A 15,426-nucleotide genomic window follows, 5' to 3' on the forward strand; every position below is an offset into this window, starting at 1 on the left:
AAATCATTCACATAAAAAAATAAAGTGTGCAAAAACAATGTTTTGCTTGTTTTATAAATATTCTTATTCAAGAACATGATGCAAAGTGATATAGAAATATGTGCCTTTAACCAACAAACAAAATGAAAATAAAAATGAAAACCAAGGTGATCAAGACTTTTGCCGCGGCTGCAGGCTTTTTGTTGAGCTCGTTTTGTATTCTAATTGGGTACAGGGAGTCCGAGCAGTGAGTTGACAGACACAGAGAGTGAGAGTGGAGGAAAATGAGACAAAAAGGCTTCCCTTTCTCTCCTTCTTTGGTGGACAACACAAAACCTCTTTCCTCTCATAATTGGCCACCCAGGCATTGATTGTGGTGACAGTCCTCTTCCTGTCAGGGTATATTCATAGTTCTTTGTCTTCATGCAGCATGACCATTCACCTTTCAAATTATGAGCTTCTTAAGGCAAATAAAAGTCATTGTTGTCTTGGAGTCCAATAACAACCTGGAATTTTGAGCATGCTACAGGAATGAACCTCAAAGACGGTGTGAGGATGGCTTCACAGTGGCCTGGCCCCTACTGACGGAAAGGCATTGTGGAATTGTCATGTACACCACAGCAAACTCGCAACTGGGATACGTGACATAATGAACTGTCAAGACACATTCGGCAAAAAGGGAAGAAAAACAAGACTGGAATTTTGTCAATATTGCAATTCAAGCAGCACAAAACAAGTAAAAATATTTAAAGTACAGTACTGAGCATTGATTCAGACACTGTGTAACTTACCACCTGCCTGGCTGTTCAGATCTCTCATATAAAGTCCCTTCCTCCTACAATGAAAACATAAAAGTCAATTAATGTGACTTCATAATCTTAACAGGATACTCAGTTGTTTCAGTTTTCCATAAGAGTTAAGAATACATCAAAAACATAAGAACCAAAAACAAAACATAAAAGATAAGGTTTATAGGATAAACATCCTTCCAAATGCAAATAGCAAATATTACTGTGCTCAGTGTAATGCTACTAAAGAAACATTTTTGCATTTAAAGGTGAATGTGCGAAGCTATAGGATTTATTACCTAGATACTAATGCAAATGGTATGCACTGTACATGATCACATTGTGCTTGTGGTTTGGCTTATGTTGCTAAAACATCACATCATCTTAAATATTGATCAAGCAAGCGTAGTAGTACAGAGAACTGACAAAGATTAATTCCTTTGCGATATCTAACAAATGTACAAGTGCATTTTAAAGACAACCTGAACGATTACAATTCTGTATAAAGGAGAGGGACATTGTTTGAATCATTGAAAAGATCAGAATTAATCATTCACTTACTACTTACAAAGATAAATATTTAGAATATAAATCATTTTGAGTATTTAAAATGTATAAAAAACATTTTAAGTATAAAACAGCTAAGACATTATAGAATGTTATTTGAATGTAAACATAGAATGTAATTAAGATCACCAATCCTTTCTTGGAAATAGGAATAATCATTCAGGCACAGTACCACAAGGAAACAAATCCCTGTATATTCTGTACTGTATATGTTGGCATAAATAAATCAGTTTTTTGTTTTTAAGGAGTTCAGACTTTTCAGGGTGGCTGAAAGTGGAACACCCCAGTGCCCTGAGCTGGAAACGTGTGAAAGGAATTCCAGAGAAAAAAACAAAACCCTTTGACGGATGAGGAAAAGATGATCCCATTATTTCATTTGTTAATTAGCACCTATGGAATCTGCCTCTGGGTGCTGCCCTCAGGCCCTTTTCAAAGACAGAAAGTCAAAGGCCCCGGGGTGATTTCTTTAAAAAGGTAATTCGATTGCCAGTCTGCTCCATATGGTACCAGCTCTGTCCAGTTCACCCCACCTCCGCTCTTACCCGCCTGTGGCTTTTTTTTTTAACTTACAATTGCAAAGCATCCCAAAACAAACACGCCGAATCTGGTTAGGGGATAATGGGAGGCAAACAATGTGGAGAAACCAAGTGACCCACAGCAAACACTGGGAAATAATACGGCTCTATGGGACACAAAGAGCGGCCATGACTATTCTGTCTCATGCTGCTAACAAACCAAGATAAGCATTCCTAAGAAAGATTTTCTATTTTAATTATTTTAAAGGGGAGTGCATCTAAATTCAGAAGTTGCGGGTCAAGATTACCCCTTTTACTGTCTGTACTGCTACTGAAAGTGTCGGGTCTATCTCCCCAGCACAGAAAGCTAGAGGATGATAAAGTTACGTATTGATATGCTCTCATTCACACTGCCTGGAGGGGGAGGAAAGTCCATGGGAGCAACAACAAAAACATTTAATTTCATTTATTGATTTATATTGTTGTGGTTTTCAGCAACACTATATCACCAAAACCATTGATATACAATATAACAGACAGATGTTTGCTTTAAAAACCACTGCAATCCAAGAAGGGTCAGTCCTTGAAAGGTGGACACAGGGGTGTTGTGCCATTCCTGTCTGAGGCCTCCTTTCCCTTTTCACTCCTCCAGTTCATTGCAAAGGTGTTCAAGTGGGATTGAGGTCAGGACTCTGAGAAGGCCCTCTTGCAGCTCTGTTTCTCACTCATTACATTATTTGTCATTTAGCAGACACTTATACAGGGTGACTCACATTTGTACCCATTTATACAGCTGGGCATTTTACTGGAGCAATCTAAGTGAAGTATCTTGCTCAAGGGTACAACAGCACTGGTTTCACCCAAGATTTGGGCCCACAACCTTCAACTTATGAGTCCAGAGCCCTAATCACTACCACAATATGAACTCATATTCAGTCAGGACTGTCCCTCATTAACTTAACATACATTTGCATAATACTTACTAGTGTTCATGGTGCCTTTCTCCAGGAAAAATAAAAACTCTTCTCATTTGAAAACTTCTAAAATACCATTCTTGCAATAGAAAAAATGCATGCTTTTAGAAGGTTCTTCTTTCTTTCTCAAATTAGGCCAAATAGGTGGATCTCTAACAAACTATACACATCCCTTCAGGGGTAATATAAAATATAATGTTTATATTTATCATTCAAGCCATGTATTGCCTATAATATGTCAAGAACCATCTTCACACATTTGGGGTTTAACTAAAGATCATACTTTTTTCTGGACTATTAAAGCAAAAACAGAATACATCAGAATAAAACCAAGCTAATATCTATAATTATCACACCATCCTATCTTTCACTGAACCCCTTTAGCAAATGTTTTAATAGAAAATTGGACAGATTCCAAGTACATAACCTCCAGCGGTATATTAGAGTATCTTTTTTTAAAAAAACACATAAATTATAGTGTTAGGCTGAGCAGTCTTAGGTAAATGCATATTTGCACTCAAATAAATTAATCAATGCCTCATTATCTGTTGCTGAAAAACATAACTTTCTCCTTCCAGGGACAGAAATGCTGGTATAAGAAATGCAGGTGTCTGAGTCAGGCAAAGTCAATATATTTACCCCTATTTGCAGAGTATCAATCTCCACCATTAACAGAGTGTGTGTGGGGGGGTGCCTGTCTTTATAGAATCTGGAACATACAATAAAAATGTACAATTTTGTAAGAATTAAAAACAAAATACACAATAATATAATTAATTATACTAACACGTCTCCTACTACTCCTGACATTTATATACAGGGCAGAAAAGACAATTTGCTTTGAGCTTCAGTAGTCAAACAAGCATGATTTGTACAAGTTGCCAATCACTGGAGATTAAGCAAAATATAGGCAGACCCCCCCAGCCACCTCTTCCCTCAAATCGCCCCAAATTAGTGTTTCTTTCGCCAGTTGTCCAAGAAGTAACGGCTACCAGTCTGCTCATGAATGAGCCACTGTTTGTGTTGTAGATAACATAGCCTAGCCTGTTCCAGCTCTCGGGACAATAATGGCTGTACTTCTGCTCACAGAGGGAGCGGGCTCTTCCTGTCAATGGAAGGCAAGTTGGGGGGAAGATCACCGATTTTGTGGAGCACAAGTGCTGATTAGGCCCTCCAACTGTCTCGCCTAGTGTGTCAAAGATGTGTGCGAGATTTCAGCGAAGAGAAAAAACAAAAAAAACGGCAAGCAAGGGGCAAACTGCTCACTAGCCTTGAAACTTTCAGCAAAGCCCAGGGGAGCTGCAGTATCTTTTCACTTTAGTGCTTTATTGACCATAAGATTGTGTAATCTCTCCCTGGCATATGTGAGGCATGAGGCAAGCCCCATAAAACTGATAAAAAAAAAAAAAAAAGATTTTTTTTTTTTTTAACAACTTCTCAGAAGAAAGTGTTAGTCAATACCTGGTGTGGAGAACTTGCCACTGTGCCGAGTCACTCACATTGGGAAGAAAGTCTCCGTATTCGGGGAGAACACATATCTGTGTTTGTAGGGGAGGTGGGATCAGGCATTTAATGGACAGGAAGCAAACAAATAGTATTGGGGAGGTGGGGGGGGGGGGTTAAGGCAGTGTTCTATATTGAGCCAATAAGTTTTGAAATGAGGTTGTGCATTGTGTTCGGCAAGCACCCTACATGTTTAGGAAGAGTGAGTAAACAAATCGGTTTAGAGTTGGCAAGCTATTTAATCTGTGGTTACAATAAAATACATGTGATGAGTATTGAAGAGTAAAAAGAAACACAGTAAAACCGTTTCCCAGGACTAAGGCAAAAATGTAAGTCTTATTGCTTTTCTTCAGAGATTTAGAATTTTAATAGACTTCCAGATTTCTTGTGATTTATATCCACACTACGTAGTGTTTACCTGTTAGAACCAAGCTATAAACCTGTCAGGCCATCCCACGGTAAGATAGAAAGCCTAAAGCTAATACCTGAGTGACAATAAATACCTTGGTCTTTTTATCATGTTTATGTATCTTTGTTTTTATTTATTTTTACAATAAATTGGAATCACACAAAAGCTATCTTTTTTCCCCAACTAAGAAATATACATTTAAAGTTTTTAAAGATAAACTTTATAAAGGTAAGCATGAAACTGTGTAGTGTAGGGGGCAGCTTACTGTAGACTGCTCTTAATATAAGATATTTTCCAGTACCGCCCACATTATTCGGGCATGACAGCCCTGAACAAGCAGGGGTTGACCAAAAATCAGTTGAGTTTAGTAAACACATACAGTGAGGGAAAAAAGTATTTGATCCCCTGCTGATTTTGTACGTTTGCCCACTGACAAAGAAATGATCAGTCTATCATTTTAATGGTAGGTGTATTTTAACAGTGAGAGACAGAATAACAACAAAAAAATCAGAAAAACGCATTTCAAAAAAGTTATAAATTGATTTGCATGTTAATGAGGGAAATAAGTATTTGACCCCTTCGATTTAGTACTTGGTGGCAAAACCCTTGTTGGCAATCACAGAGGTCAGACATGTCTTGTAGTTGGCCACCAGGTTTGCACACATCTCAGCAGGGATTTTGTCCCACTCCTCTTTGCAGATCCTCTCCAAGTCATTAAGGTTTCAAGGCTGACGTTTGGCAACTTGAACCTTCAGCTCCCTCCACAGATTTTTTATGGGATTAAGGTCAGGAGACTGGCTAGGCCACTCCAGGACCTTAATGTGCTTCTTCTTGAGCCACTCCTTTTGCCTTGGCTGTGTGTTTTGGGTCATTGTCATGCTGGAATACCCATCCACGACCCATTTTCAATGCCCTGGCTGAGGGAAGGAGGTTCTCACCCAGGATTTGATGGTAAATGGCCCCGTCCATTGTCCCTTTGATGCGGTGCAGTTGTCCTGTCCCCTTAGCAGAAAAACACCCCCAAAGCATAATGTTTCCACCTCCATGTTTGACGGTGGCGGTGTTCTTGGGGTCATAGGCAGCATTCCTCCTCCTCCAAACACGGCGAGTTGAGTTGATGCCAAAGAGCTCGATTTTGGTCTCATCTGACCACAACACTTTCTCCCAGTTCTCCTCTGAATCATTCAGATGTTCATTGGCAAACTTCAGACGGGCCTGTACATGTGCTTTCTTGAGCAGGGGGACCTTGCGGGCACTGCAGGATTTCAGTCCTTCACGGCGTAGTGTGTTACCAATTGTTTTCTTGGTGACTATGGTCCCAGCTGCCTTGAGATCATTAATAAGATCCTCCTGTGTAGTTCTGGGCTGATTCCTCACCGTTCTCATGATCATTGAAACTCCACGAGGTGAGATCTTGCATGGAGCCTCAGACCGAGGGAGACTGACAGTTATTTTGTGTTTCTTCCATTTGCGAATAATCGCACCAACTGTTGTCACCTTCTCACCAAGCTGCTTGGCGATGGTCTTGTAGCCCATTCCAGCCTTGTGTAGGTCTACAATCTTGTCCCTGACATCCTTGGACAGCTCTTTGGTCTTGGCCATGGTGGAGAGTTTGGAATCTGATTGATTGATTGCTTCTGTGGACAGGTGTCTTTTATACAGGTAACGAGCTGAGATTAGGAGCACTCCCTTTAAGAGAGTGCTCCTAATCTCAGCTCGTTACCTGTATAAAAGACACCTGGGAGCCAGAAATCTTGCTGATTGATAGGGGATCAAATACTTATTTCACTCATTAACATGCAAATCAATTTATTACTTTTTTGAAATGCGTTTTTCTGGATTTTGTTGTTGTTATTCTGTCTCTCACTGTTAAAATACACCTACCATTAAAATTATAGACTGATCATTTCTTTGTCAGTGGGCAAACATACAAAATCAGCAGGGGATCAAATACTTTTTTCCCTCACTGTACTAAGAAATTGAACATATGCTTATGTAATAAGGTAGGCAAGACATAATGCCTATTAATAGTTCAGTTGATATCAGTTCCAGATGTGCCTGTACTGAACGTGAATTACACCTGAGAATCGTGCTAATAGTGAGACTATTTAACTATTTAAATAGTAAGGTTCATTTAAGAATTCTGCTGCACAACCTGCCAGTTAGCCCTGTCATAGCTGGACATTTGCAAGCAAATCATCGAGATTGGTGTTTTTTTGCTGAATAAATATTCAGTTGGCCGTCACTATTATCCTAGGTGACTATGACTACATTATTAACTTTAATATTTTACTTTAATAAAAATAGCATTGTAATAGGTTAAGCTTATACAGAATGATACAGAATACCAATATATACTCTGAAGCAGAAAGGCACCACAGCTAAGGCAACTAAGGTGAAGGATTACTACACCATAGGCTTGAATGGGAAATATGCAGCAAAACACAAAATGCATGTAATCTGCAGTGGCCAGTAAAGTAGCACAGTGCTAGTGGTACCAATATATTGGTCTGACAAGCAGAGATGGATCATAGGGTCTACAGATGCAGGCAGTATATCATAGTATAGTGTAGAAAATTATTTGGTCAAGAGGTAATATTGTTTTCTGTGGTCCCAACACTGTCATAGGACTGGATTTTCATGGCCTATTACAGTACTATCAATACAACCAAGATTTAAGCTTGATTAGCTTTGAAAATAGGGCAGTAAGGTAAAAACCCAACTTGGTGTGCAGTAACACTCTGGGACAGGACAACCGTGGAATACCACTTGCCCATTTTTGCAAAATAATCTTCAAAATCAAGGAGTTCCAAAGAAAGCATTTGCACATAACTGGCTTGAATTCAAGATAAATAACAGGGCCATTAAGTTACACAATACAGCACATAAGCTCCCTGGTTTATTGTTGGGGAGAGCTTTGTGAAGTGAAGCCGCAATGGGAATGTTTAATTAAAGTCTGGAAAAGGTTCAAGGTCCGTCTGCACTAAATGCCCCTCCAGCTGAAAACAGGGATTAGGAGACCACAGTTAAACTTGTGGCGATAGCTAGTTCATTAGTAAGAAAAAGAAAAAGAAAAGGATTTACTGGGACTGGTGACAGCAGTTCTCAGCCATCAATGGTGCTGTTCTTGGTAAAACTTAGTTAGGGGGTGCCAACACATATAAAAAAAAAGGAGCAGGAATATTAAAATGCTATAATACAATAACCATGCAGTCAGTTTGCTGGCTAGATTTTAATAATTACTACAGGTGGGCAAACCTTTCCAAAATCCTTTAAGGACAACTTCTATAGTGACAATTTTTCTTATGATTTCTGTTTCCTCTATTGGTTGTGATTTTCTGCTTCCATTGTAAATGGCAATGAAAACTTGCACAAAATTACCAAAATAAATGGTGTTGACTAACCTGTACAACAGAAAGTGTCTTCACATACACAATACCATGTTCGTACGGTTCAATACATTTGGAGAAGTTTGATTGAAGCTATGCACAAATAGACAGGATACAAATATATAATAATAATAATAATAATAATAATAATAATAATAATAATAATAATAATAATAATAATAATAACCTAATGAATGAAATCTGATCATTACAAAATGTTAGGCACTTAATACTAGATAGCCACTGAAACAACAACAAAAATAGACATTACAAATGACTCCTTCACTCTCATAACTGCCCCAAGACGTGTCACATAGTGTCAATGTTTTGTTCAGATAGGTCACCTTCACACTGTTGTTTCAATTTTGCAACGTATTCATTGACTCTTCACAAAAATAAATGACAATTCCCATATCAATGCTTAGCGTATCTTAAACCACTGAATTCCACTACATTGGACAGCTATTGAAATCAACTGAACCTTTGAAGTACATAATTGTAGCATTAATGTCTGCCATATCATACTTCCATTTACCTATAAATTAGAAGAAGAAGAAGAAGAAGACAACAATTTAATTAAATAATTGCAAATTACTCCACATTTATTCTGTGTGTTTAAAACACAGAACTGGAAGAGAAGACTTACTTGAAGAGACTTTCTTTGATTGGGGGCAGATGGCAAACAGCTTCCTTGTTTGTTTAAACAATTTTAATGGCACTGAGCAGCAGTTTAATGGCGTCTTACCCCTCTGTCTGTACTGGAGGCCATTACAGCCAATGTCAGCGGGGTTTAACAGTGGCTTTCCTTTATAAATCTGAGGGCCGGGCACTCGGCCTCGCTGCACCCCTGGGTTCATGCTGTTTGGAGGTTGGGCCCAGTATGGTTTCCACATGGCACCAGCTGAGATGAACCGCACAAACAGACATCATAAAATCCTTTTCCCAACAATGGAGTTGTCCCACCTATGCTATTAGGAGAGATGCTCCAATACCGGTAGCACAAGCTTTTTGGGGACGGCACTCTCCACCCACTTCAAGAGAACATAAAAAGGAGAGGTGTCATAAAATGCTTGTTTATGTAAAATATATGGCTTGTTCTAAACCGTGGCCAATAAGGCTTGGGGGAGCTGCCTTGTAGAAATTGCTTAATGTTTAAGTTCAAGACATTTTTGGCAGACCTTGAAAAATTGATTACCAGAAGTAATAATAAAATCCTCCCTGAGGCTATTTCCCTTGATTGCACATACATATTATCATATTTTGAAGAAAAATGAACTACCAGCATGGATGAAATTTCTTGGCTATTACCAAAAGTATAACACCACCTCAAAACTGCGAAGTCTTGACTGCAATTATCTCACCTCTTGAAAGGTCAATCGAGAACGGACAACAAAGGCTAACTGCCATCTGGAAGGAATGGCACAGCATGCCGCTAGCCATCTACCAAAAGGGTGGGCCTACGCTTAGTTAAATACGTGGAAAATAACTATATTTTGCATTTGTTCTGTCCTAATATTTATAGTAATACAGAACATATGTACAATTTAGGGTAATGTCTTATACACTTCAAATTGCACTTTGATTTCCAAAGTATCATATTCACCTACCACCTTGCTTATCAATATTAACTCCCTTACAGTTCCTACACTTTATGAGCAGACAGATATGATTAATATGACAGTTATACAACCAAGTTATTCATCGGCATATGAAATTGAACAAAACTAAGATTGAACAGAAGAGAAGAGTGAATATCACTGATAAATAATTGTAGCTTAATGCACACCATTTATAAAACTGAAGGGATCAAATAATAACACTCACTTTGGGAACTGGTTTTAAAATGTCAGTTCTTACATACAAAGCAGTGAATTATTAGATTAAATGAACTCCCTATGGCTCCCTCCTGTATGTCTGATTTACTTCATACACTCCTGCTCATACTTTAAAATCCAGGGATGCTAGTCTATGAGCTGTGCCAGAAGCTCAGCTATGCACTGTGGGATGGGGCATAGGGTGTCTATGGTTTCTGCAAATGCTTTGACCCAATCTTCCAAGACTCTGAGTCATAAAATATCTTCATTTCTCAATCATTAGTCTCTAACGATCAGCTCACAAATGCACCCACATGGTCTTATGCTATGATTCTTATGTTTTTATTGTAGTACATTGAAGGATTTTATTATCGATGTCACATTGTGTTGTGTTATTTTAAACTGAAAGGCCCTGTATAAATTCTTGCAGAGAAGTCATGTAGTGCACTCAACCCTAATAGTGGCAGACTCAGCACAGAGACAGGGGCCAACACTCTCCAGTGGAAAAGAAGGACAAGTGAAAGCTTGATTCAGAATAGGAGGCAGTTATGACACAAAGCACTGTGGGTGTGTAGCTGTCAAACCGTACGTGTGACTGCCTCCTCAAAAGATCCTTCATGAAACAACCTGTTCAAGGTTCTGGATCAATTAACTAATAACAAACTAGGAGAGCTACATCAACCAAAAAGCCTGGTATGCAGAGCAGCATTTCTTATGAATGTATAATTTGCATGTTTGTATGTGTGTGCATGGGTGTGAGTGGGTGTGCGATTTACATGTTTTCACACACTTTTGAATGACGTTGAGTGTGTCCAAGTGGAGTGAATTGGTAATACACAAATTACTTTCTACTTACTCATCTTTTCCATGCCTGTGTAGAATTGCATGTTCCTCAAATGGCACCCAGAAGTGCTCCAGAGCTTTCCAACCACTCAATTAAGTTCATTTGGGGGGGAGTGCTCATGAGCTAATGTCGATTAAGTAAAGTATAGATTAACTCTGAATAAATTGCAGTTGTCCTTCAAATTATATAGCTGCCTGCACAAAGCACACACTGGGAATCTCAGAGGCAGTACAGGACTTACCAGATGAACAAGTCCAATCCTTCTAGGGTCCTAATCTTTATATCCTGTGGGCAAACAATTTCAATATGCTTTGACCTTGAGATCAACTCATTGGGTAGGTCTTTCTAATATACTAACTGCCATAGAAGTTTTGGTGCAGTCAACTGCATTTGGGCCGAAGATGACCGCTTGGATACACGGATCACATTAGTTCAAATACATTGCCAGCAATATGGAAGTGCAGTGCATCCAACCAGACCCAGCATGTGATCTGCTGTCATAGGCCCAGCCACAGAATAACTGGGCCCTGAGTAGGGGGGATCTATACACTTTAAAGACCTCTAAGGAGCGACATTCCTATAACAAACTCCTGCACACAATGAACACCAGGAGGACACCAGGACCACATGGTGCATTCAAAAGGAAAGTGAGTGAGTCTGCAGCAGACAGACAAACTGCTGAGATTGGGATCAGGTGGATTGGAACTGACTGTTAAGCTCTAATGTTTAATCACTACCTTGTTTGTTTTAGAGTAATGATCTTCCATGGAGGTTGCCCATAATCCTTGCACGGGTGGTTGGAATATTGATTACGTTTCCAGAGGAGAGGGGGGGCGCTTTTCTTTGTACTTTCTGGAGCCGGACAACAAAGGCTATAACGTTATCGCAAATGAGACACAATAAAACTGTGTTTAACAGTTAAGAAATAAAGTTGTCTTAACACTGACAACTTTTCTTCAAACTCAATATAAAGACCAGGGTCATGGGGCATAAATGAAAATGAAGTACAATAAAAAAGGGGGGGGGGAAAGGGGGGGATCCAAATTATTACACTGAACTGTTTGGTTTCTGGATGAGTACATTTCTCAGAAAAGATAAATATATATACATATATACAGTGAGGGAAAAAAGTATTTGATCCCCAGCTGATTTTGTACGTTTGCCCACTGACAAAGAAATTATCAGTCTATAATTTTAATGGTAGGTGTATTTTAACAGTGAGAGACAGAATAACAACAAAAAAATCCAGAAAAACGCATTTCAAAAAAGTTATAAATTGATTTGCATGTTAATGAGGGAAATAAGTATTTGATCCCCAATCAATCAGCAAGATTTCTGGCTCCCAGAAAGGGAGTGCTCCTAATCTCAGCTTATTACCTGTATAAAAGACACCTGTCCACAGAAGCAATCAATCAATCAGATTCCAAACTCTCCACCATGGCCAAGACCAAAGAGCTGTCCAAGGATGTCAGGGACAAGATTGTAGACCTACACAAGGCTGGAATGGGCTACAAGACCATCGCCAAGCAGCTTGGTGAGAAGGTGACAACAGTTGGTGCGATTATTCGCAAATGGAAGAAACACAAAATAACTGTCAGTCTCCCTCGGTCTGTGGTCCATGCAAGATCTCACCTCGTGGAGTTTCAATGATCATGAGAACGGTGAGGAATCAGCCCAGAACTACACGGGAGGATCTTATTAATGATCTCAAGGCAGCTGGGACCATAGTCACCAAGAAAACAATTGGTAACACACTACGCCGTGAAGGACTGAAATCCTGCAGCGCCCACAAGGTCCCCCTGCTCAAGAAAGCACATGTACAGGCCCGTCTGAAGTTTGCCAATGAACATCTGAATGATTCAGAGGAGAACTGGGAGAAAGTGTTGTGGTCAGATGAGACCAAAATCGAGCTCTTTGGCATCAACTCAACTCGCCGTGTTTGGAGGAGGAGGAATGCTGCCTATGACCCCAAGAACACCATCCCCACCGTCAAACATGGAGGTGGAAACATTATGCTTTGGGGGTGTTTTTCTGCTAAGGGGACAGGACAACTGCACCGCATCAAAGGGACGATGGACGGGGCCATGTACCGTCAAATCTTGGGTGAGAACCTCCTTCCCTCAGCCAGGACATTGAAAATGGGTCGTGGATGGGTATTCCAGCATGACAATGACCCAAAACACACAGCCAAGGCAACAAAGGAGTGGCTCAAGAAGAAGCACTTTAAGGTCCTGGAGTGGCCTAGCCAGTCTCCAGACCTTAATCCCATAGAAAATCTGTGGAGGGAGCTGAAGGTTCGAGTTGCCAAACATCAGCCTCGAAACCTTAATGACTTGGAGAGGATCTGCAAAGAGGAGTGGGACAAAATCCCTGCTGAGATGTGTGCAAACCTGGTGGCCAACTACAAGAAACATCTGACCTCTGTGATTGCCAACAAGGGTTCTGCCACCAAGTACTAAGTCGAAGGGGTCAAATACTTATTTCCCTCATTAACATGCAAATCAATTTATAACTTTTTTGAAATGCGTTTTTCTGGATTTTTTTGTTGTTATTCTGTCTCTCACTGTTAAAATACACCTACCATTAAAATGATAGACTGATCATTTCTTTGTCAGTGGGCAAACGTACAAAATCAGCTGGGGATCAAATACTTTTTTTCCTCACTGTATATATATAAGGCAAATCATTCTGAAAAAAGCACACTAAGCACACACAAACTTGCTACATCTGTTAATTAAATCGGATGACCATACATTGTTGTACTTTTCTGACCCACAGAGGATTGTGGGAGAGTGGAATATACTGCCAGGACATTATGCTGAGTAAATGGGAACATCCCAAAAGTCTTGATAGGTCTTTTGACCAAAACCCTTGAGAAACAGGACAGGGTGAGTGAAACACCTCTCACATGTAAAGTTTTATGTATGAAACAAATTACATAAATTGTATCAAGGAAAGAAAGAAAGAATGAAAAGGATTCTATTTTATTGTCTTAATAGTAAATGCACACGAAAACACAGTGCAACTGTGTATCTAAATATCAGACACCACACAGTCTGTGGACATACTAAAAGGATTAGAGAGTGAAAAAAAAATGGCCACCTGAGACAATCATGCCAGTCATAGGTAGAGTTCATCCTTCTAGTGTGAAATAATGATCAAAGAGTCTGTCTCCATATATTTTTTCATAACAGAAGATGGCAGTTCTTACAACAAATCCACAAGTCTCGTTCTCTCAACACTTCCGTTTTCAGACTTGATCTTGCCGAAAATGGAAGAATTAAAAAAGTAAATAAAGTATAACTGTAACATGGGTCAGAGCAGGAGCTGAAACATTAATTGAGTGGGTATCTGAGTGGCCGCTTTCTTCCGGGGCTGAAGCGCTGCTCTCTCTTACTGCAGTGGAGGTTTGGTTGGTCAGGCCTGATCAAGCTGTTATTGCTATTGAAATGTTCTTTTGTGGTGACTCCATCACAAATAACCTTAAATAAATAACACTTGGGTTGGCAGTGAAGCAAGCAGATTAACAAGGAAATACAAGCATTAAACATGCTCCTGCACTGGGGGAATGCCCTCATGATGAAGAGAAAGTAATATTGTATATTAAATATGTTCATGTGGGATAAGTCTCCTACATCACATGTAGTATTATAGCAATAAACCATGTTTATACTATATATATATATATATATATATATATATATATGTATATATAAAGAAAATTAAATTTTGTGCCTTATTTGGGCCAGCACCTCATAGAAGTTTCTAGGGTTTCCATTTCTAGGGTTTACAAAGAATGGTTTGAAAAGGGAAAAACATCCAGTATGCGGCAGTCCTGTGGGCAAAAATGCCTTGTTGATGCTAGAGGTCAGAGGAGAATGGGCCGACTGATTCAAGCTGATAGAAGAGCAACTTTGACTGAAATAACCACTCGTTACAACCGAGGTATGCAGCAAAGCATTTGTGAAGCCACAACACGTACAACCTTGAGGCGGATGGGCTACAACAGCAGAAGACCCCACCGGGTACCACTCATCTCCATTACAAATAGGAAAAAGAGGCTACAATTTGCACAAGCTCACCAAAATTGGACAGTTGAAGACTGGAAAAATGTTGCCTGGTCTGATGAGTCTCGATTTCTGTTGAGACATTCAGATGGTAGAGTCAGAATTTGGCGTAAACAGAATGAGAACATGGATCCATCATGCCTTGTTACCACTGTGCAGGCTGGTGGTGGTGGTGTAATGGTGTGGGGGATGTTTTCTTGGCACACTTTAGGCCCCTTAGTGCCAATTGGGCATCGTTTCAATGCCACGGCCTACCTGAGCATTGTTTCTGACCATGTCCATCCCTTTATGACCACCATGTACCCATCCTCTGATAGCTACTTCCAGCAGGATAATGCACCATGTCACAAAGGTCGAATCATTTCAAATTGGTTTCTTGAACATGACAATGAGTTCACTGTACTAAACTGGCCCCCACAGTCACCAGATCTCAACCCAATAGAGCATCTTTGGGATGTGGTGGAACGGGAGCTTCGTGCCCTGGATATGCATCCCACAAATCTCCATCAACTGCAAGATGCTATCCTATCAATATGGGCCAACATTTGTAAAGAATGCTTTCAGCACCTTGTTGAAT

General features: G+C 39.7%; 1 long non-coding RNA gene across 1 annotated transcript in view; it reads right to left on the reverse strand.

Annotated features, from left to right (window-relative positions):
* The window catches only part of LOC136747836 (uncharacterized), a 148,160-nt gene that overhangs the window by 37,748 nt on the left and 94,986 nt on the right, over window positions 1-15,426 (reverse strand). The window contains exon 2 of the long non-coding RNA XR_010816546.1: window positions 771-814. This is a non-coding gene — a long non-coding RNA (uncharacterized LOC136747836). The remainder of the gene's footprint in view (window positions 1-770; window positions 815-15,426) is intronic.

The sequence above is a fragment of the Amia ocellicauda genome, chromosome 4 (assembly GCF_036373705.1).
Source record: "Amia ocellicauda isolate fAmiCal2 chromosome 4, fAmiCal2.hap1, whole genome shotgun sequence".
NCBI classification, from domain to species: Eukaryota; Metazoa; Chordata; class Actinopteri; order Amiiformes; family Amiidae; genus Amia; species Amia ocellicauda.